The sequence below is a fragment of the Mustela lutreola genome, chromosome 6, assembly GCF_030435805.1.
Source record: "Mustela lutreola isolate mMusLut2 chromosome 6, mMusLut2.pri, whole genome shotgun sequence".
In the NCBI taxonomy this organism is placed as follows: domain Eukaryota; kingdom Metazoa; phylum Chordata; class Mammalia; order Carnivora; family Mustelidae; genus Mustela; species Mustela lutreola.
The window spans coordinates 24,907,339-24,929,208 of record NC_081295.1 but is presented as its reverse complement, the minus strand read 5'-3'; the positions used below and the strand labels follow the sequence as shown (position 1 = coordinate 24,929,208).

The 21,870-nt window shown below is 43.9% G+C and overlaps 1 long non-coding RNA gene across 5 annotated transcripts in view; it reads right to left on the bottom strand.

Moving 5' to 3' along the window:
• The window catches only part of LOC131833551 (uncharacterized), a 71,638-nt gene extending 51,824 nt beyond the window's left edge, over positions 1 to 19,814 (bottom strand). For 4 of the 5 annotated variants that reach the window (XR_009354521.1, XR_009354519.1, XR_009354522.1 and 1 more), the window contains exons 1-2: positions 19,679 to 19,814; positions 363 to 418 (exon numbers count right to left, since the gene is read on the bottom strand). This is a non-coding gene — a long non-coding RNA (uncharacterized LOC131833551). The remainder of the gene's footprint in view (positions 1 to 362; positions 419 to 19,678) is intronic. The other variant, XR_009354520.1, reaches the window with a different exon arrangement.
• Positions 19,815 to 21,870: the final 2,056 nt, after the last annotated feature.

The following is a 21,870-nucleotide window of genomic DNA, read 5'->3' as shown; positions in this document are numbered from 1 at the left end:
TTTTACTTTTTCTTTCTTTCTTTCTTTCTTTTTTTTTTTTTTTTTTTTTTTGTGCAAATGAAACTGACCTTCGGGCTCCCTCCCAGGCTAGAGAATAAGGATGCCCTTAGGTTGAGTGAAACAGAGAAGGTTGAAACCGAAAGACAGAATAGATTTGAATTAAAACAACTTTCTCTCAAAAGCATTTAAGAGAGTTCAGCGAAGGTGAGGCATGCTGAGAATGCTGTATTTCTTGGTATCTTCTGATTTGCTTTTAAGATCATTAGTGGAGATGGCAGTATTGCTTGAACAGCAACCACATTCCTGGAGAGAACCAGGAAGGCGATTGCTGAGAATCCCAAGCAGTAACCCCACGGGCTTACCGGCTTCTTTAGTTTCTGTTCCCTCGCTCGGTGGCTTCAGTGACATCTCAGTGACCCTAGGGGCAAGATTTTGAGGTATGATTTCGGTGGCACTCCAACTCTGGACACTTTGCATGCATTACCCTTAACTATTCCTCACCCATCACATATTTCCTGGGGGAGAAATTTGCTATCCCCACTGCAGGAAGCACAGAATGGCTGCACGCACACACAGAGTCCTCACGACAATCCAGCAATGGCGCCTTCTATTATTACCCCATCTCGCATATGAAGAAACTGAGGTCTAGACAGATTTAGCAATTTCCCTAATACCATTCAATAAATGCTGGAACTGGAATCAAACCCAAATCTGTCTGACTTCTGAGCCTGGGTTAAAACAAGAGGTAACATTTCTGTTTTATTTTAATTCCTTGTTTTACGTCTACATTTCCATGATTGCAAGATAGCAGAGAGAAGCGAAAATCAACCCAACAAGAATGTTGTGTGGGTTCTTTTTTTTTTCTTTTTTTTTTTTTAAAGATTTTATTTATTTATTTGACAGACAGAGATTACAAGTAGACAGAGAGGCAGACAGAGAGAGGAAGGGAAGCAGGCTCCCCACTAAGCTGAGAGCCCGACATGGGGCTTGATCCCAGGACCCTGGGATCATGACCCGAGCCAAAGGCAGAGGCTTTAACCCACTGAGCCACCCAGGCGCCCCTTTATTTTTTTCTTTTAAGATTATATTTATTTATTTGAGAGAGAGAGAGAGAAAGCACAACTAGAGGGGAAGGTCAGAGGGAGAGGGAGAAGCAGGCTCCCCGCCAAGCAGGGAGTGCAAGGGGTGAGGGGCTCGATCCTAGGACCCTGGAATCATGACCCCAGGCGCTCTGTGTGGGTTTTTAACAACCACTAGTCTTCCTTATTACCATCTGGCTGGCCAAGCGGCAGCCAAAGCAGGTACCACCAGAATTAATATTCAACTAACTCTGTTTCTGTCTGTCTTTTCTCAGAGGTGAACTACCTCGGAGTAATGATGGTAATTTTTCTTTGCTTTTTTTTTTTTTTTTTTTTTTAATCTCCCCCCAACAGTGCCACATTGTAAGAAAGAAAAATTGGCAATTGCTGAGTATTTAGTATGGGCTAGGTCAGCACACAGACTGCCACTCAATCCCTCCCAAACCTCATCAGACATCATTAATCAATCACACTACTCTTCCCTAGAAAGACGGAAGAGCGTCTCAGGATCCTTCTCAACACCGTGCTTCAGGCAATACTAGCCATCAGTTGGATCTGGTACACTGGGTGATAGCTGTCTGCTTCTGTTTGCCTGTGTTGCGGCTGTGGCTGGATACCGTCTGCCCAAGCCCGTTATGGGAACACTGACTACCCAAGTTCCAGTTAGAAGTTAAGCAAGGAAAGCCAAAGTCATCATAACACAAAAAAATTCACTAAAAGAACGTACCATTCTTCGATTTTATACCTCCTGAGCCATCCCTCTCCTTTTCACCGTAGCCAGTTCCCCTGAGGGGAGAATGTTATGTTCTTCGCAGACTGTTTCATAAGGAATACATGCAGAAATGCAAAGAGACGGCAGATGTGGAGAAATACGAACTTTTCTGTGAAGTGGGTGAAGGTGTTATTGGCCAGCTGCTCAAATCAGACACGTGAAGCCCTATTAGCAAATGAAAATCTGGGAAAGCTACACCAGCCAACAACTGAAGAAGAGAAAATCTGAGGGTGATGACAGGATAGGGGCTTCAAAAGAGATCATTTAAATATCAAAGGACTGAGGTGAAACTCGGGGGAAAACTGATAAAGCCTTGGAATATTTTTGCCCCCCCCCCAAAAAAAAGACACTGTTTATGCATGTACTGTGAAAACCAAACATAAAATGAAGGATTATGCCATCCCCCTGCACAAGTCTGTCAGGAACAATTATGCCAAGAAAAAGAATCAGCATCTCGATAGTCAACCTTGAATTCGTGATGATCTTTTTTTGCAGGTAATTCTAGACAAAATAAATTAAATCCAATGTTACCACTCATACTAAGTTTGGAATTTTTTTTTTAGATTTTATTTATTTATTTGACAGACAGAGATCACAAGTAGGCAGAGAGGCAGACAGAGAGAGAGGAGGAAGCAGGCTCCCCGCTGAGCAGAGACCCTGATTCAGGACTCCATCCCAGGACCCTGGGATCATGACCTGAGCTGAAGGCAGAGGCCTTAACTCAGTGAGCCACCCAGGTACCCCTAAGTTTGGAATTAAGGCGGGGGGGGGGGGGATTTTTTTTTTTTTTTTGGTTCTGTTTAAGGAGAAACAAACTTTTAGTCCAAACTTTTTTATGAATGAACTAAGGTCACAGAGTCAATGATTTGCTGAGGTCACAGAACAACTAAGACATGGTCCCAAGGATCCAGAGGAGAGGTCGATTTCACTTTTTTTCAGTCATGTTCCTGACCTGAATCTAAATTCCTCAGTTCCCCAGACATGATAATGGAAGTGGTGAGACTGGGTCTGATTCATTTTGTCTCGAATTCCCTGAAAATAAAACTTCATCAGGAATTCAAAGAAAGGCACAGTTCCCATCTCCTGCCTCACCTGTCATATCTCCCAAGAGATAAGGTGTTTCCGGATGGTTCTTTCCAAAATTGGGTAAGGCAAGGAAGAGAAACTGAAACACAGCCTTCGAGGTGAGGGCTTCTGGGCAGTGTTTCTACGGGGTTGAGACCGTGGACGCTAAGTCAGACCGAGGAGAATGTGGCTCCACAGAACACACCAGGGCGTGACCATGGGCATGAAACAACCTCTCTGAGATGATTGTACCTGCAAAGCGCAGATGATAGTAGCCACCTCAGGGTGCAGTTTCAAGGTTTAGGTCAATGACTGTGTGTAAAGTACCCAGAGTAAGTCAGATTCCTATTCCACCATGCGTGGGGTCTCCTTCCTCCAAGTCTTGGTTCAGATCTTTAGAGACGACCTCCTCCTCCCCTACTCTGTTGCTGCCAACCTGAGGCAGAACGGCAATGCTGAAGCCAGGTGAGGAGTGAGGCGCTGAAGGAGCGTGACTCGGTTCCCACTGACCCCCCCCCCCCCAAACAGACGTCATAATGGGCAGTGGCTGAGTCCTCTGTCAACCATGCAAGACACTTTTCCTGGGCTCAGCTACTGTCTAGGCTGAAGAGCAGAATCTCTCAAAAGTCTTTTGCCCCAAATCCCATTTCCAAATGGCCTCTGCTCTGGAGCCAACCCCGCAGGTTTTGTCAGCAAGGTCTTCAAGAGAAGCCAGGTCTGGGCTCCCAGACCAGGTGGTCACACGCCTGTCTCTAAAGCCAGGAAGTAAGGTGCCTGGGTGAAGCCCCATTCCAAGGCTACTATACACAGTTACACACAATCATGACCCAAAGGAGGAGGTAGGTGAGGGGGTCAGGAGTGCCCGTCGTTCTTTGTCATCGGCTGAGGGGAAGGGGAGCCACTGGGCTAAAACATTTCATGGGGACACCAGCCTTGTCCTGGTGTCAAGAGCCCTGGTATGTGTGCTTGGTTTTGGTACCATCTCCCAGTGTCTGTTCCATTCTCGGTAATAGTGGTTCCCGAAAAAGAGTGGTTCCAGGGACCCCTGGGGATGGGTTTCATGAAGTCAGAACTATTTTCACCAGAACACTAAACTGTTATTTATTCTTTTCAATCTTCATCCCTCAACTGGTATAGAGAGGAGTTTTTCAGAGTTTTTATATGATTGTCTGAGGTCCTCAGTGCTCTGATGATGGAATATGTGTATTTTCTCATGTTTTAAAAATTTCTCAGCTTTAGGTTTTTTAAATAATTTTTTAAATTTTTTAATAAACATATAATGTATTATTAGCCCCAGAGGTATAGGTCTGTGAATTGCCAGGTTTACACACTTCACAGCACTCACCATAGCACATACCTTCCCCAATGTCCATAACCCCCCTCCCCCTGGCCACCCTCAGTTTGTTTTGTGAGATTAAGAGCCTTTTATGGTTTGTCTCTCTCCCAATCCCATGTTGTTTTATTTATTCTTTTCCTACCCCCCAAACCCTACACGTTGCATCTCCACTTCCTCATATCAGGGAGATCACATGATAGTTGTCTTTCTCTAATTGACTTATTTCCCTCAGCATAATACCCTCTAGTTCCATCCATGTTGTTGCAAATGGCAAGCTTTCATTTCTTTTGATGGCTGCATAGTATTCCATTGTGTATATATACCACATCTTCTTGATCCACTCATCTGTTGATGGATATCTAGGTTCTTTCCATAGTTTGGCTATTGTGGACATTGCTGCTATAAACATTCGGGTGCACATGCCCCTTCGGATCACTACGTTTGTATCTTTAGGGTAAATACCCAGTAGTGCGATTGCTGGGTCATAGGGTAGCTCTATTTTCAACTTTTTGAGGAACCTCCATGCTGTTTTCTAGAGTGGTTGCACTAGCTTGCATTCCCACCAGCAGTGTAGGAGAGTTCCCCTTTCTCCTCGTCCTCACCAGCATCTGTCATTTCCTGACTTATTAATTTTAGCCATTCTGACTTGTGTGAGGGGTATCTCATTATGGTTTTGATTTGTATTTCCCTGATGTCAAGTGATGTGGAGCACTTTTTCATGTGTCCATTGGCCATCTGGATGTGTTCTTTGCAGAAATGTTTGTTCATGTCCTCTGCCCATTTCTTGATTGGATTATTTGTTCTTTGGGTGTTGAGTTTGCTAAGTTCTTTATAGATTTTGGATACTAGCCCTTTATCTGATATGTCATTTGCAAATATCTTCTCCCATTCTGTCAGTTATCTTTTGGTTTTGTTAACTGTTTCCTTTGCTGTGCAAAAGTTTTTGATCTTCATGAAGTCCCAATAGTTCATTTTTGCCCTTGCTTCCCTTGCCTTTGGCGACATTCCTAGGAAGAAGTTGCTACTGCTGAAGACGAAGAGGTTGCTGCCTGTGTTCTCCTCAAGGATTTTGATGGATTCCTCTCTCACATTGAGGTCCTTCATCCATTTTAAGTCTATTTTCGTGTGTGGTGTAAGGAAATGATCCAGTTTCATTTTTCTGCATGTGGCTGTCCAATTTCCCCAATACCATTTGTTGAAGAGGCTGTCTTTTTTCCATTGGACATTTTTTCCTGCTTTGTCAAAGATTAGTTGACCATAGAGCTGAGGGTCTATTTCTGGGTTATCTATTCTGTTCCATTGTTCTATGTGTCTGTTTTTGTGCCAGTATAGTAGTCTTGATGATGGCAGCTTGTAATAGAGCTTGAAGTCTGGAATTGTGATGCCACCAACTTTGGCTTTCTTTTTCAACCTCTGGCTATTCGAGGTCTTTTCTGGTTCCATATAAATTTTAGGATTATTTGTTCCATTTCCTTGGGAAAAAATGGGTGGGATTTTGGTAGGGATTGCATTAAATGTGTAGATTGCTTTGGGTAGCATAGGCATTTTCACAATATTTGTTCTTCCAAGCCATGAGCATGGAAAATTTTTCCATTTCTTTGTGTCTTCCTCAATTTCTTTCATGATTACTTTGTAGTTTTCTGAATATAGATTCTTTGCCTTTTTGGTTAGGTTTATTCCTAGGTATCTTATGGTTTGGGGTGCAATTGTAAATGGCATTGACTCCTTAATTTCTCTTTCTTCTGTCTTGCTGTTGGTGTAAAGAAATGCAACTGATTTTCTGTGCATTGATTTTATATCCTGACACTACTGAATTCCTGTACAAGTTCTAGCAGATTTGGAGTGGAGACTTTTGGGTTTTCCACATATAGTATCCTATCATCTGCAAAGAATGAGAGTTTGACTACTTCTTTGCCGATTTGGATGCCTTTAATTGCTTTTTGTTGTCTGATTCTCAGCTTTAGTTTTAATATGCTAAACATCAATGAAGGGAACCTATATGGATGAAAATTCATGGGAGATCAGCAATAACTTTTAAGTATAACATCCAGGTCCCAGGTACAAACAAGTAGACAATGAAAAGCATGTCTCCCTTTTCTACCCCATTCCCCAGACCCCACGGTCCTCTCCCCAGAGGCAGACGCATCCTCCCCTCCCTGTGATGTCTTCCCCAGGTGGTCAAAGCACGTACAAATATGTGTGTCCCTGAGATCACCCCATGAACAGCACAGCGCTGTACACCTACTCTCGTCTCTCTGGCGATGGCTTCCCAGTGCAGACCCATACTGCCATCTACTCAATCAGGTCCTTGCTGAAGGACACCTGGCCTGTCCCTTCCCTCTTCTGCAACTTATCATGTTGCAATGACTGTGCCCATGCAAATGTTCTCTCACCTATGGGGCAGTCTCCGTCCACATCCCACACGGCAGCATTTAGTTAGCCAACCTGCTACTAAAAATCATGTAGGTGATTTTGTGTCCCGCACAGGGCTGGAACAAACATCCTTTCACATACATCTGTTAACATAATGTCTTACAAAGAAATTGCTAGGTCAAAATGTATTTGAATTTTAAATTTTCATTGACCGTGTCAATTTTCCCTCCAAAGAAGATGCACCAATCGACGTGTCTCCCAACTGTCTCTGAGCACCTCTTTCCCAACTGCCTTCCCTATGCTGTTTATTATAAAAAATTTCTGATCTGTGACAATCTAATAGGTAAAAAATATTATCTTGTTGTTTTAGTTAGCACTTAATTATTCATGTGTTCAGCCCTTTTTCTCTGTTTATAAATCATTTGGATTTCTTTTGTCAGCTTCTAGCTGTCCTTTGCTCCTTTTTCCTGTAGAGTTGCAGATCCTTTTCTTCCTGAGTGGTAAAACTGTTTAAAATGACATTCAGTAAATTAGCTCTTTGCCTCTGAGATAAATAGATAGATAGATATCAAATATTTTTCTAAGTCTTATTTGTATTTTGATTTTCTTTATGGTAATTCTTTGCTCTGCAAAAATTTAAATTATTTATGTAGTCAAACTTACTAGTCTTTTCTTTTATGGCTTCCAGGTCTTGCGTCTCAGGCTTGGAAATTCTGGCCCCAGTGAGAGATGATTAAATTTTAAAATTCTTTCATGTTTAAAAAGAAAATTCTTTCGTGTTTATTTCCAACACTCTTACCATTCCACTTTCTCACCCCTAAGTTTATGATCCATCTGGAATGTATCTTGGTATAAGGCATAAGAAAGCGGCAATGCATTTCTTTTTTTAACTGAATGGTTAGTTATTCAACCTGAGGCCATTTGTTGAATAAGCCATCTCTCCCTACTGACTTGAAGCAAGTCTTCATAGGAGCTTCTCTTGTTCCCAAACATCATCAACACAGGGCCTAGAACTTGAGAAGCAGCACCTGTTGCAGTGGGGGGCATTGGTCTGGACAGGAAACCGCCCTCCTAGGCAGGGCATGTTCATGTTTAGCCCTCTTTGTGCTGAAGGGGAGGTGCCTCTGGCCATCCAGTGCCCTCCTTACCATGTGGGCTCCTCACCACCGGCCAAAAGTGGCTCCCAGTGCTTTATGGCAGCCAGAAATAAAACTCTCTACAAAGACATCATTTCGAAAATGAGCACAGTGAATGATGTAGTAATATACAAACTTCATTTATAATTATGAACCCAAAACTTGGAATTCAGGGAGGGTCATCAACAGAGAGGCAACTGGATATACTCAAAGGGGCCCTGGGTCGAGAGCTAGGGATCTGCCGTCTTGCTTGAGCTGTGGGGTGGTGGACAAGTCCTCTCTCCTCTTCTGTGCCCTCCTCTTTCTTATTTATAAAATATGGAGATTATGCTAGAAACACCTGAGCTTCCTTCATTGTGCTTCTTTCCAAAGTTTTTTCCCAACATGGGGCTTGAACTCACAACCCAGAGATCAAGAGTTACACATTCCACCAAGTGAGCCAGCCAGGTGCTACCACCACCACCACCCCCAAGGTTTTTTCTTGGTGAGATTCCCCTGAGCCCACAGGCATGCTCAAGGATTCCTTGACTTCCCTTTGCCCTGGAGGCCACAGATTACAACTCTAGGATGAAATTTCTCCTTTGTGTTATTATTATTCGAAAGCCTTTTCAAAAATTTCTCATCAAATGAGCAGTCTTCCACCTTCTTGGCCCTTCCTTCTTGGGCAACCTCTCCAACCTTACCAAGCTTCTCTTTTTAGTCAAAAGGCTAGACCAGAGGGACTCAAGCTTGCATGGTCCCCGGAGATCACTTGACCCTTGGGAAAAAGGAAATGCTAGGTCTGTCTTCGTAAGGAAAAGAGGCCCCTTCTGGGGGACATTCGATGCAGGCTGCGTGACCCAGCAAAGGTTTCCGAATGTAGAGAATTCAGGTTACGGTTGTTTTCATCCTGAAGCAACCAAATCAGGAAGTTCTCAAAGCAATCATTTCACAAGAAGTTTTAGAGATTTAGGGTGTGGGAAAGATTGCTGCTTCCCTGCCCCCCCCAAAAAAATTAGGATTGTTTTCTAGATGTCCAGAAATACACATTTAACGCACAAGACAGGCTGAAATCAGAAGCCTGGAGCCTTTCTTTCACAAGCCTCGCTAAGAGTTTATTTCAACAGCGGGCTGCACAGATACAGATGGGATTGCAGAGGAGGAGTGGACAGTGTTAAATACTATGAATTTTGATGTGGGTGAGCTGCTGAGCAAGTGAAGATTCTCTTTAGACATATTCCTTAAGACTTCATTTTTTTTTTAATTGAGGTATAATAATATACAGCCTTAGTAGGACTTCACATTCTTAGATAGGATACAGAAGTAAAAGAAGACAAAATGAAAAGAATCACGGTATGCCTATAGGTCTTGGTATTAATAACCTGATATTCTGGTTACCCAAGAAGCTTCCAGTTTCCATGTTTGTGGACATAACAATTCCGCATTCAAAGGCTTAATTGCTATTCATTCAGATTAAAGGCCAGCAGTGTTTCCATCGGGGGAGGAGATGGGGAGGGGAGACAACAGTGAATGGAAACTTCCACATTTTACTTTGCTCATGTGTCTTATTTTTTATAACGGATATTTATTTCCTTTAATATTTCAAAGAAATAAATTGTTAAAGAGCTCATCGAGACATGTGCCTCCGTGAAGCAAACAGGTTCGAGGACACCATCTTGGTAAGGAGGGTTTGGCCCGGTTCGCTAAACTCTGGGGTCTGCTGAAGCCACCCTGTGCCTTTGTGTCATCTGCTCTTCTCCCCTTATCCACAGAGATGACTTGTGAATGCAGCTCCTTTGCCCACCCACCCCTGGGGCTGAAGTGGGAATGGGAGGCCGGAAGGGCAAGTGTGGAAGGCGGGCCTTCCGGGGGTGAGAGACCCAACCAGGTCAGCGAGGTCAGAGCTGGAGACACCTTTGTGGGATTCTCTGCTTCTGTCTTAGACCAGACTCTGCAACGGGAAGCTCTTTCAAGGCAGAAAACCATACCCTGTAGAACAAGGCAGGTCCTAAGCACCCCTGCCTGCCAGGTGGGCCCTGGGAGGTGGCTCTGAGCCAGTGAGAAGCCACAGGGCTGGGAGAAGAGCTGGAGGAACAGCTGCCCCCACCAGGAGGCCCAAGAAGCTCACCACGCAGCATATCTCTGGCTGAGAAAGAGAACTGATGAGTTTTACCAAGGGCCCTTGCACAGAGCATTGAGAACCAGACAAATCTGACTCCAGTGACTGGAAGGCTGAGCTGTATTCTCAAGAGCCCTGCTGCTCAGCTAATGGGTGTTAGGGTTGTTTAGTTTGGTTTTTCAGTTCATTAAAACTCTTCTCAAAACTCTGGGTTAAAGTGCACTCTTCACTCACTTCCTGGGGTGGTGGTGGGGGTGATGGAGGGGGGTTGGATTTATTGAATAACCAGTACCTTTCTCTCCTGTGTGTGTGCATACATTTTGCACACACACAGAATTCTCTGAGGTAAACTTTCCAACATTTTCTGCTGCCTTGACAACCTTGCTGCCAGTGCGAGTCCATCTCCGATTCCTTTCTGCTGCTTCCACCAGCTTCAACCTTAAATCTCATCAGCAGATCCCGAGCACAGATATTTTAGATAGCTCTGTAACTTGATACCCAGTCCCTCAGTGTCATTTTGAAACTTGAACCTGAGGTCACAACACTTCTACTTCAACAGTCCACTCTGAAACAAAGACCTGGAACAGTGAGCACATGGCTGTTGACCAAATCAGTGCCATCGGATTGATGACTGACCATCTTTCTACATGGTTTAGGTGGCCTGTGGACTCTTAGATGGTCTCTGATAAGATTCATAGCCTCCTTCCATAATACACTTACCTGACTTCCGCTGCTTACAGGAGAAAAGCAAAAATCAGACTCATGTTTTACACCCCACAGCACCCCCAAGGAACTCAGCCAAGTCTACAGGATCCTGAGTACCAACACCCAGACCTAGACACCCTAGGGACAAGGGAAGGGATTCAACCTTAAAGAAAGACTGAATAGTTGCTGCTCAGATCTATTCCAGTCTACCAAGTTCCAGGTCTGCTTGTCTTGATCGGCCACACCCTATATAAGCAACACTTTAATCGTAAGCAAACTTGAAAATTAATTAAAACTTAAATAAATTAAATAAATTAAGACTTTAAATAAATTAAAACTTCTGAATCAGCAACAGCCTTAGTTCCCCAAACCAGCATCATCGTAGCATCTTATCCTGGACAAACAGATGATAAAGATTTACTTACTTACTTATCTGTTTATTGCAACTCTCTGAGGAAACTTGAGTTGATTAAAAAATAAAAGTTACCAGATGGTAGAGATCTTAGATGTGCACTTTGAGGCTGAGGTAATAAGCCTTTTGAACAAACTGCGAAATAAAAGACAAGGGGAAAATTCAAGGGGACTTTGGCACAGATTCTTTCTTATCGTTTCCTGATATGGTTTTCACATCAGATATTTAACAGCCCATCAATCTGATTATGGTACAATTAGTCCCAGTTCCAAACCTGATTAGCCACTCTGGTCTTGTTTCTTACAAAGATTAATTTTAGATCTTTCTCAATTAGGATGAAATGTCAACCAAAATGTAGTACATAAAAAGTGTTATTAACATTATCATAATAACAGCTTATGCTCCCTCCACTCGAAAGCATAGAACACATTTGCCTACAATGAGTGGTGGAAACTCTTCTCTTCCCAACTTTAAAGAAAAGCGCAAGATGCTGGAAGGGAATGTGAATGAAATATTCTGCTGAGAGCCTTTTGCAAATGCTGCTCTAATTCATGCAAAATCAAATTTATCTCCACTAGATGAAGTTTAACTGGTTGAGGCCCACAGAGGTGACAAAGATGAGGTATTAAACTCTTCTAAAAACTGATAACTATGGAAACATCCATTGGATTCCATACTCTTCGATTTGCACAGCCAAATGCCCTTTATGAATTAACAATGAGATTTGACAGAACTGATTTTCCTTGGGAATTCTAGGAGATATTCTATTTTTAACCAGAAGATTAGAAAGTGTAGTGAAATCACTGCTTTACAGAAAGTCTACATAAGACCTCAGGAAAGGTTCTCATCCAGGGAACAAATAAAATTGCAAAGATGAAGAGCACATTGAGGAAATCATGCCTAAATTTCTTGACAGACAACAGTTGCCATCATTCCTCTATGCCATGAACATCCGTGCCTGTATGATGGCTTCAGAAAAGAAATGAGAAACATAGCTTCTACACGATCAGCCAGAGACTCGAGAAAATCCCCAGTCACTGACACAAAGGCTAACCCTAGCATTTACATTCTGAACCAGTTCTAGGAATGAAATCTCAAATGCAAAGCCCGTGGTTTTATCTGATGGAAAAATGAATTAGAAACATCTTCAATTTACATTTTGGAAAATGAGAAGCATCAAGAAAAAGATTAAAACCATGTTTTATCTAACAACCCAGGAGCCTAAAAGTAATAACTGCTAATATTTCAGGCATTTAACCAATATTTTGAGAAAGAGAACTAGAACCACACACGTACACACACACACTTGTGTGTGTGTGTGTGCGTGTGTGTGTGTGTGTGATCTTCTTTAAACAATACTAGGACCTACCAGATATAAATGTACAATTAAAGGGCTATCCCTACAAGGCCAGCTGGAAGAGGCTATTCCTTCTCTCTAACACTGATAGATGCAGGAACCATCATAATGGTACAAGTGTAAAAATGGCCTCTACTTTTTTCTTCACAGCACAAAGGCTGTTAAGATGAAGTGATTGCAAGAGTTCATGTCCAGAGGTGGAGATTCAAGGTGCATGGAACCCATCATCTCACAATAGGGAGTCATCATGTTTGCTATGTTCAATTAAGCAAATCCTACCATTAAAAAAGGATGGCAAGGTCTTAGCCCCAGGGGGATGCCAAGCTTTCAGAAACCTCTGCAACTGATGCAGGAGGAAATGACCACACAGAGGAAAGACTTCCTGTCTCTACTGTGAGTTTCAGGGCCATGAATGGAGAGAAAGGAAAACCAGACAGAGCACCGCTCACCAGGCTTTGTGCCAGCCATGCTATCAACATTGCCCTGCAGCCCTACAGCAACAGTATTTATTTTGCAGTTGATGAAACTGAGGTTCAGAGCCCAAAGTCACCAGCTCTCAAGCAGCAAAGCCAGGATATAAATCCATATCTCCCCATCCCTGACCTTTGCCATGACTCAAAGTTCTGTATCACCAGAACAGGGATCCTTCTGTCTCCCCAGTTACACGCAGGATGAAAAGGTCACTCCGAGTGCCTGCCAAGCCTCAGAATCCAACATCTCATTCCATCCATTCCTTCAAAATCCACTAAGCACCTGCTACGCACCAAGGACTATTCTAGATGCTGGTGATAGGATGGTGAACAAAAACAAAGCACTCGCATTCAAAATAGAGAATAAAGAAATTACAAGTGTGTGTGTATCTGTGTGTGTGTGTGTGTGTGTGTTTGGATGAATGGATGGATGCATGGATGCATGGATGGACAGAAAATGTCAGATACCAAGAACAAAGAGTAAGCATAAGGAGAGTGGCAGAGTGGCAGGAGTGGTATTGTACCTCTGTTTTCTGTGGCTGCCATCACAAGTTATCACAAACTTGAAGGCTTACAATAACAGAAACTCGTTCTTTCGGTCTGGATGAGAGAGTCCAAAATCAACACGATTGGTAGGGCCTCCCTTCTTCCAGCAACCATCAGGGACATTCCCTCACTTGCCCTGCAGCTCCTGGTGGCTGCCAGCATTCCGCGGGGCTGCATCACACCAACCTCTGCCTATGTGTGGACACCACGTCCTCTCCTGTCCGTCCCGACTCACCCTCCGACTTTCTCTGCTAAGGACACATGTCATTAGCTTTAGGGCCCACCCAGATCATCCAGCTTCATTTAAAAATCCTTCAGTTCATTACATCATCATGGACCCATTTTCCAAACAAGGTCACATTCATAGGTTCCAGGGATCGGGATGGAGAGCTGTCCTTTTGAGAGGCCACAATTCAAAATGGGTTGCTGCCACTGCTTCTCATGGATGTGGTCAGGAAAGCCGAGTGGTCCCTATTGAAAGGACATGGGGGCAGAGACCCGGATACAGTGAGGAGCACACAGAGACATCTGGGCAAGGGACAGAGGGAGGAACGATCCAGGGACCCTGAGGTAAGAGCGTGCTGGGCGTGTCTGAGTCACAGCAAAGAGACTGTGTGGTTGGAACAGCACGAACCTGGGGAGAATGACGTAAGAAATAAACCGTGGTGGACAACCTGGGCCCCATATGACGGCATAACGGCTGATGGCTGTGAGTTTTCACCATTGTGTGGCCTTCAAGAGGCCAAAAAATCCAACACTTGGATGATAGGACACGTACAAGGACAACACACTGCCTAGTGTCTGCAAATATTTTAAGAACTCTGATGGAGAGAACGTTAACTATCAAAAGTTTCATTCTAGCCTACCAACCATATCTCTCTACTCTCTAAAATGACACCTCTGCAAGAATTTCCCTGACCTCACTCCTGTCTGAGCTACACAGCCTCCTTTTGTGTTTCCCTGGAACCCTGTGCATGGCTGTCCTGCAAACATCCTGATGTGCTGTGATGGGTCTCTACCAACCCTATCAGGCCGGGGGTATCTTCTACTCTGATCTACACACCTCTTGAGGACCGAAAACAGCTCATCTCCATATTCCCTCCACCTACACAGTGTCTGGTCTGCAACAGACGAGCAATTAACATGCGTCCAAGGACTAGATGAATGAGCCAAGAGTGAAGATCTCATTTCTCCATTCTTGGAATGCCCCCAATCCAACTCCAAAGAAACTTCTAGCCCTGGAGGGCTTATGTTAAACTGGGAGTAAATGGAGCTAAGAATACATTTATCTTCAATCCTAGAGATTAGTAAAATAAGAGACAGAGCTTTGTTTCCTATTATCACAATTAAGACGTTAGGACGCAGGAGTCCTTGGTTCTTTTTCCATCTTTGCCAATGATTCTGTGACCTCAGGCAAATGACTACCGTTCTCTGGGCTATGGGGCTTCCCCAAAAGGAAGAAGGGGCTGGACCTGATAGAACATAAAGCTGTTTCTCAACAGAAGAGCTCCAGGCCTCCTGTGAAGTCTCAAAGGTAAACCAGCATTATAATTACTCGTTGAATTTCCAAGCTCCCTCTTGTCAATGTTCTCAGCCGGCTGTTGCCAACAACCCAGGCCCTTTCTGGACAACGTACCTCAGTCTGAGAACTTCTTTCTCTGTGATTCTCACTGCCTCGTCTTCTCATTTAGTTCTACTAAAGCCTATTTCTCAAACTTTTCTGCTGAAATACCCCCCGAAAGCAGAAGAGAGTAAAGGAATTACTAGTATAAGAAATCCTGGGAGAAGTGCTAGGGGCTACTCTCTAGAGGCTAAGGAATTTTTTAAATTTTTTATTCTTTTTTATTTAAGAAATTTATTTTTAGGGGTGCCTACGTGGCTCAGTTGGTTAAGCATCTGATTTGTCCTCTGTTCCCTTGCTGTCCCCATGACCCTGTCTTCCCTCAATGCCCTCCGTTCCTTATTGCTCTGGTAGGCTGAAACCGGGTGGGACTTGGGCAAAGCTTGACTTAATATCAGAGAGAGCAAAAGGGCAAAAACACAGAGAACAAGAAGTTCAGACGGACTTGGGAGGTGCTGGGCCCCCCTGCCCACAGCTGGCTCCTTTTCAGGCCTTGGTCTGGTCCATTCTCAGTGGAAATGCACGGTCAGCCTCAACCAGACCTCCACCTCACCCACACCTTCCCGTCTTCCACAGGGAAGCCAACCCGTGAGCATCCGAGCAGGCCCAGCCTTGCAGCCTTCCTGGCCTCTCCTCGTTTCCCAGCTCCAGGCTCAGGCAGGCCCTGGGCAAAACCACAGTCCACTCAAGCTGCCCTACAGGGCCCTCATCTCCTGGTGCTGCCCAGCCCTCGCCCAAAGTCTATGCACGGACGGATCCCGAAACTGAGGTGGAAGTGATTGGCAGCCTCAGGATGAACCTCTCTTCTAAACGGGGATCCACCCCGGAGACCGTAGCTGTGAATCTGGAAGGCCTGAGGAAAGTTGTCCCTCTGAAGAACACTGCGGCCCACCAGCCCCAACCTCCGCCTGCCACACGGTTCTCTTCACAATGTATCTGCCACACCAGCCTGCCTGCACTGGAGCCGCTTTCTGAGGATGACCCTTCCCTTATGGACCTTCAAGAATCGGGTGCTTCTAGAAAAAGACACCTCTGTGGACACACACAAACTCTCCCTGCAAAGATTCCCTCCCTCCTGCTAGAGAAGGCAGCCCTTTGGGCAGGCTGGGGTTCTGCCCCAATTTTGCCAACAATTTGTTACTATAATTTATTATTATAGGTTGCAGCAAAAAGGTCCAGAATGCATTGCTGCTCAAAAATTATTTTGAGCAGAAGGCATTTGAGTTCTTGAAACCTCTTATCTGCCTAAAAACAGAGCCTCCTCAAAAAATTCAAAACACATCAGTTATCATAAACCCATTCCTTAGGACAGCTAGAGGTGAGAAGTCTCCATAACACCTAAACAGACATTGTCACAAAGCCCTCATATCTGCCCCAGGCCTTTGTGCTGGTCACAGAGAACAGTGGAGGCATGGGGTGGGGGTGTGGGGTGGCAAGGAGCTTCCCCCATAGCTCTGAAATCCTCCCACAGAACCCCAGGTGTCTTGTCTTGTCACCTGCAGCAGACCCTGTCTTAGGCAAGCCTGGACGACATTTGGATGACCCTTGGTTTTCCCTCATTGTTACAAAAAACCTCATCTTAGAAATGAAGGATCTTTTTGCCCAGCTGGTTTTAGCCCTGCCCTAAAGCCAGCTTGCTTTTATTTCTTTCACTTCTCACAATGTTGGCAGAAAATGCTTTTCCCCTTTGCCTCTTATCTGAAGACTTTCATCCTCTCACTGTTCCCCTTACATTCTTTTCTTCCTAGAAACTTCTTATCTTCTGCCATCCCCCAATGCCTCCTCCAAGGGAAGAAAGCCAACTTTCCCCTTTGAGCATTTTACCAAAGAGTTTCAGGGTCACAAATGAGCCTCCTTGGGGAGGTGCTCGCTCCTTGGGGTATGGAAGCCTTGGGCTGTTCCCTGGGCAAAGGGGACAGGTTCCTGGAGAAAGCCTTGAGACCCTAGATAGTCTTTCTAGACAGTTCCCCCTCCCCACTGTTGCCATAGAAATCAGACCTAATTTCTTCAGTGTTGATCTGCATAAGACTTTGTCAAATGCTGTTTAGAATCACAAATGAAGAAGAGCATTTCCCTATACCTTACCAAACACACATGTTAAAAAGGGCAACGAGTTGAGATAATTTAGAAATTTTTGTGACAATTTTGCCAACAATTTGTGACTATATTACTACAGGTTGCGGCGAAAAGGTCCAGAAAATACTGCTGTGGCGCAAAAATTATTTTGAGCAGAAGGCATTTGAGTTCTTTAAATCTCTTATCTGCCTTAAAAGCAGAACATCCTCAAAGAATTCAAGACACATCAGTTATCATAAATCTGCTCCTCGGGACAGCTAGAGGTGAGAGTCTCTATACCACACCTAAATAGACGTTGCCACAAACCCGTCATACCTCCTGTGAACCTGAGGGCTCATTCATCTCTCCAGAAAGTCCTTTGTTTTCTTTTAAGTGCACTTCTCCCCCTTCCCCCCCCCCATTAAGACAACATATAAGCCCCAAATTTTAACCACACCTTTGAGTCACATTTTTCTGTGAACACCTGTACATACGTTAATACAAATGCATGATTAAATTGTGTCTTGTCTCTTGCTAACTGTGTCAGTTTGATTCACAGGCCTCAGAGAACAAACTTCAAGAGTTTAGAGGAAAAGCTTTTTTTTTCTTTTCTGGCAAGGGTCTAAGATAGATTAAGAGGAGAGAAAATGCTAACACTGACCTACTCTAAGAATGTACAATACTTCGCAAAGCATAAGCATGTGAAAGTTGAAAGATTGCTTGGTATCCTTAAAATGTAAACTTTATACAAATCATGCAAATCAGTGTTTTTCTACTGCCCTTAAGGCTATTCCTGATGAGTTACATTTTGCATAATATCCCCATTAAGCTTGACTTTTTTTTTTTTTTCAGATTTTATTTATTTATTTGACAGAGAGAGAGAGACACAGGGAGAGAGGGAACAGAAGCAGGGGATGTGGGAGAGGGAGTAGCAGGCTTCCTGCTGAGCAGGGAGCCTGATATGGGTAAGGCTCGATCCCTGGGATCATGACCTGAGCTGAAGGCAGATACTTAATGACTGAGCCACCCAGGTGCCCCAAGACTGTAGTGTGTGTCAAGAGGAGGTACAACTCTGTTACTTCCCACTGACAGATTATATCAAATCACTGTTTAATCTGCTAATATACATGATATTCCTTTTGATAGTTATATTTTTTAAAGATTTTATTTATTTCTTTGAGAGAGAGACAGTGAGGGAGAGCATGAGAGGGAAGAAGGTCAGAGGGAGAAGCAGACTCCCCTTGGAGCTGGGAGCCCGATATAGGACTCGATCCCAGGACTCGAGGATCATGACCTGAGCTGAAGGCAGTTGCTTAACCAACTGAGCCACCCAGGTGCCCTAATTTTTTAAGATTTAAACTAGTTGTTACTGAAAACGTACAAAATATTTAGACAACAAGCGAAATGAACGGACCAAACATTTGGTTGAATCTCAACAATTCAGTAAATAGTAACTGGAAAACATGAGTGCCCAACTTTTACATAAAACGTTCCTCCCTTGTCATAAAACTTAAGACAACTACAATACCCCCCCCCAAAAAAAACCAAAAAACAAAATCCCACAATTCTTGGGAATCTATTTGCTGCAATAAAACTCTCTAAGAAAGAAAGCAGAAGAATAATGAATCTTGGCTAAAGGTGATCGTGACTGGAGAGGTGGCCAAGGGATGACATGGAAGTGAGGAGACCATATACTTAAATAGAAATCATTAGAAAGATCTTAGCTTTTGTTCAGGATGGTGGCTTCCGCAGACACTTATTGCAGTCTTTGACATGACTAAAGAACCAAGGAAATAAAGAAAACAGGAAAAAGAAATTGAAAAGTTCAGAAATATATAAATATATAAAACATATTGGGTCCCTACTTTAATGCCCCCAAAGGGTCCATTGTGCTTATATATCCTTCCAAAATTTGTCATCGTAGTGTTTGAAAGCATATTCTAATTCCCCATTTAGAAGCAATAAAGAGGGGCACCTGGGTGGCTCAGTTGGCCAAGGGTCTGCCTTTGGCTCTGGTCTCCATTTCAGGGTCCTAGGGTGGAGCCCCACAATGGGCTTCCTGCTCAGTAGAGGAGTCTGCTTCTCCCTCTTCCTCTGCCCATCCCCTGCCGCACTCATTCTCTTTCTTTCCCTCTCTCCCTCTCTCCTTCTCATAAGTAAAATATTTCAGAAAAGGTGAAGAAGAAGCAGCAGCAGCAGCAACAAAGAGCCTGCAAGTGCCCTCCCAGAGAAAACAAGGGAGGTTTTGAGTCAAGTCGCTGGTGTTTACGGTGATACAAGGAAAGCCTCTTGAGTAATTTGCACAGTACAGCAAAGTCTTTGAAAAGCAGAGTCGAGTCTTAAGCAAAAGGCCTATTACTATTAGTAATGGAAAACCACAGCTTCCTCCTAGCTCAGCCCAGGCTGCTCTTCCCTCAGAGCCGCTAAACAGACAAGTCTGGAAACCCTTTCTCTCTGCCCTGAGCTCCTCAGCTTAGACCAGAATATTCAGACAGGCTGGTGAGGGCAGAGGGCTGTGAACGTAGCCTCCCCCTCCTCCCCCTCCTCCCCCTCCTTCTTTTCTTTTTTTTTTCCTTCATAATAGAAATGAGTATAAAAACTTTCTAGGTCTAGTCCCCAATTGGGAAGAAGAATTTGTTAATTCCTTACTCACAAGCTCTTCCTAAGACAAAGATCCCACTTAGATCTTCCCAATGGAGACTGCAGCACTCCATCTATCTCTCAGCAAGCGACCCCCATAGCTCTTCCAAAGAAAAGATGTCCCCGCCTCTTCCCCGAACAGTCCCCTTCCTCAATGTCACCCTAAGGAAGTTACAAATCTCAAAACCCAACTTGACCTGCATGTGCAGAAAGTAGGCAGGAAATAGAGGTGAAAGAGGAAATTACACGCCTTGCAGTTACTGAGGGGCTTAGATCTCATTGCTTAATTTGGGCTGCTGGAATGCTGTTCCACCCCCACTGCCTCTATCTACCAACTGCCACCATTTCTTCAACGAGCAATTAGATTTGATTAACGTTTCACCTCAAGTTTAGACCAACCAGTAGTGTGCTGGTAAATGTTCAGCAGCTGGCTCTATGGGAAAAAAAATCTGTAACATCTGTGCATTTCCGTGGTGTAAATACTCCCAATACAGCTGATTTTAAGCTACCAAAATGATGTCACAGAATACAGAGTTGGGAAATGATGTGCACAATCAGCTGCTTTGAGCAGGCTTCCTCACACCACTAACTATAATACTTTCATAATAATTTATCATTATTTCCATATGTAATTCTACAATGGGCCCATATTTTGCAGCCATGCCTCAATTTCTTCATTTTTATTTATTTACTTACTTGCTTACTTAGTTAAGCCCAACCCCGGACTTGAAATCATGACCCTGGTGAATCTTGGCTTAAGACCTGAGCCAATGGGCACCTGGGTGGCTCAGTGGGTTAAGCCACTGCCTTCGGCTCAGGTCATGATCTCAGGGTCCTGGGATCAAGTCCCGCATCGGGCTCTCTGCTCAGCGGGGAGCCTGCTTCCCTCTATCTCTCTCTCTCTCTGCCTGCCTCTCCGTCTACTTGTGATCTCTCTTTGTCAAATAAATAAATAAAATCTTTAAAAAAAAAAAAAAAGACCTGAGCCAATATCGAGAGAGTCAGATGCTTATGCGACTGAGCCACCCAAGTGCTCCAATTACCTTGTTTTTAAGCGTGATAAAACAAGACCCACTTCCCCAGATGATTGTGAGAATCCAAGTGACAGGTACATAAAGTTTTTGATTTGTGTCAGCCCTTCTTCCCTTATCTCTTTTCCTACCTCTCACTTTATACCTTCATTCTTCTTCCTCAATGGAAGGCGTAATCCCATCAAGGACCCAAGCCCAGGAAAGTATTGCTTGGAGCCTTGGAGACAGAGAAGTGCTCCAGTTGGTGGCAAATGGGATTGCCAAGAGGGCATTTTCTTGCAGAAAGATATTAGCAGACTCTATGTGACATTGCAGTTTACACAATAAATGGGTCTAACAGCAAATGGCTCTGTGTCTGGTGTTCTCCATGTGGTGCCCTTGGAGAACCTTACAGAAGTAGGCAGCACGTCCTACCTGGGGGATAGAGCCTATGCAACAGTGAGCGGATTCTCTGACGTCACTGACACCGTATAGCACTGTAGATAGAACATGGGTTAAGTAGGTTTCTGTGTGGTTGCCCCATTTCCTGTGGAAGGCATTTCTGTGGGAAAGTGCATTTCCAAATTGAAGCCTATTTAACCCATGTTGAATTCAGCTATTAATATTTGGGGGCCTATAAATATGTAAAAATAAAGCCCCTCTATTAACAAATAGATAATATAGGAGAAAATTCTCTCCCTCAACTATGAAGCTTTACTTCTTTTTTTATAGTCAGGTTTCTAGAAAGAGTGGTATTGACTTCACCTCACTCAGTAGGACACACAGTTTCTCTCTATCCACTTCCCTGACAAGCTCTAGTACAAACCACCCAAGGGTTCTGAAGTAGTTTTGAAGATATATCCATAAATTCTTTGATATTTGATACTTCTCCCCTAAAGGGGTGGAGTGCAATGTCCCTTTTCTTGGTTGTGGGCTATACTTGGTGACATGCTTCAGATAAATAGAATACAGCACAAATGGTTGGTTTTACCACTTTTAAGATTAGGTTATAAAAAGACCTCAGTTCTTGGATCAACTGCTATGGAGAAAACTACATCTTGAACAGTCCCTCAGAGAGGCCCACAAGGGAGGACCTAAAGCCTCCAACCAATAGTCATGTGAGCAGCCATCATGGAAGTTGACCCTCTAGTCCCAGTCAAACCTTCAGAGACTGCAGCTCTGCCTGACAACTTGA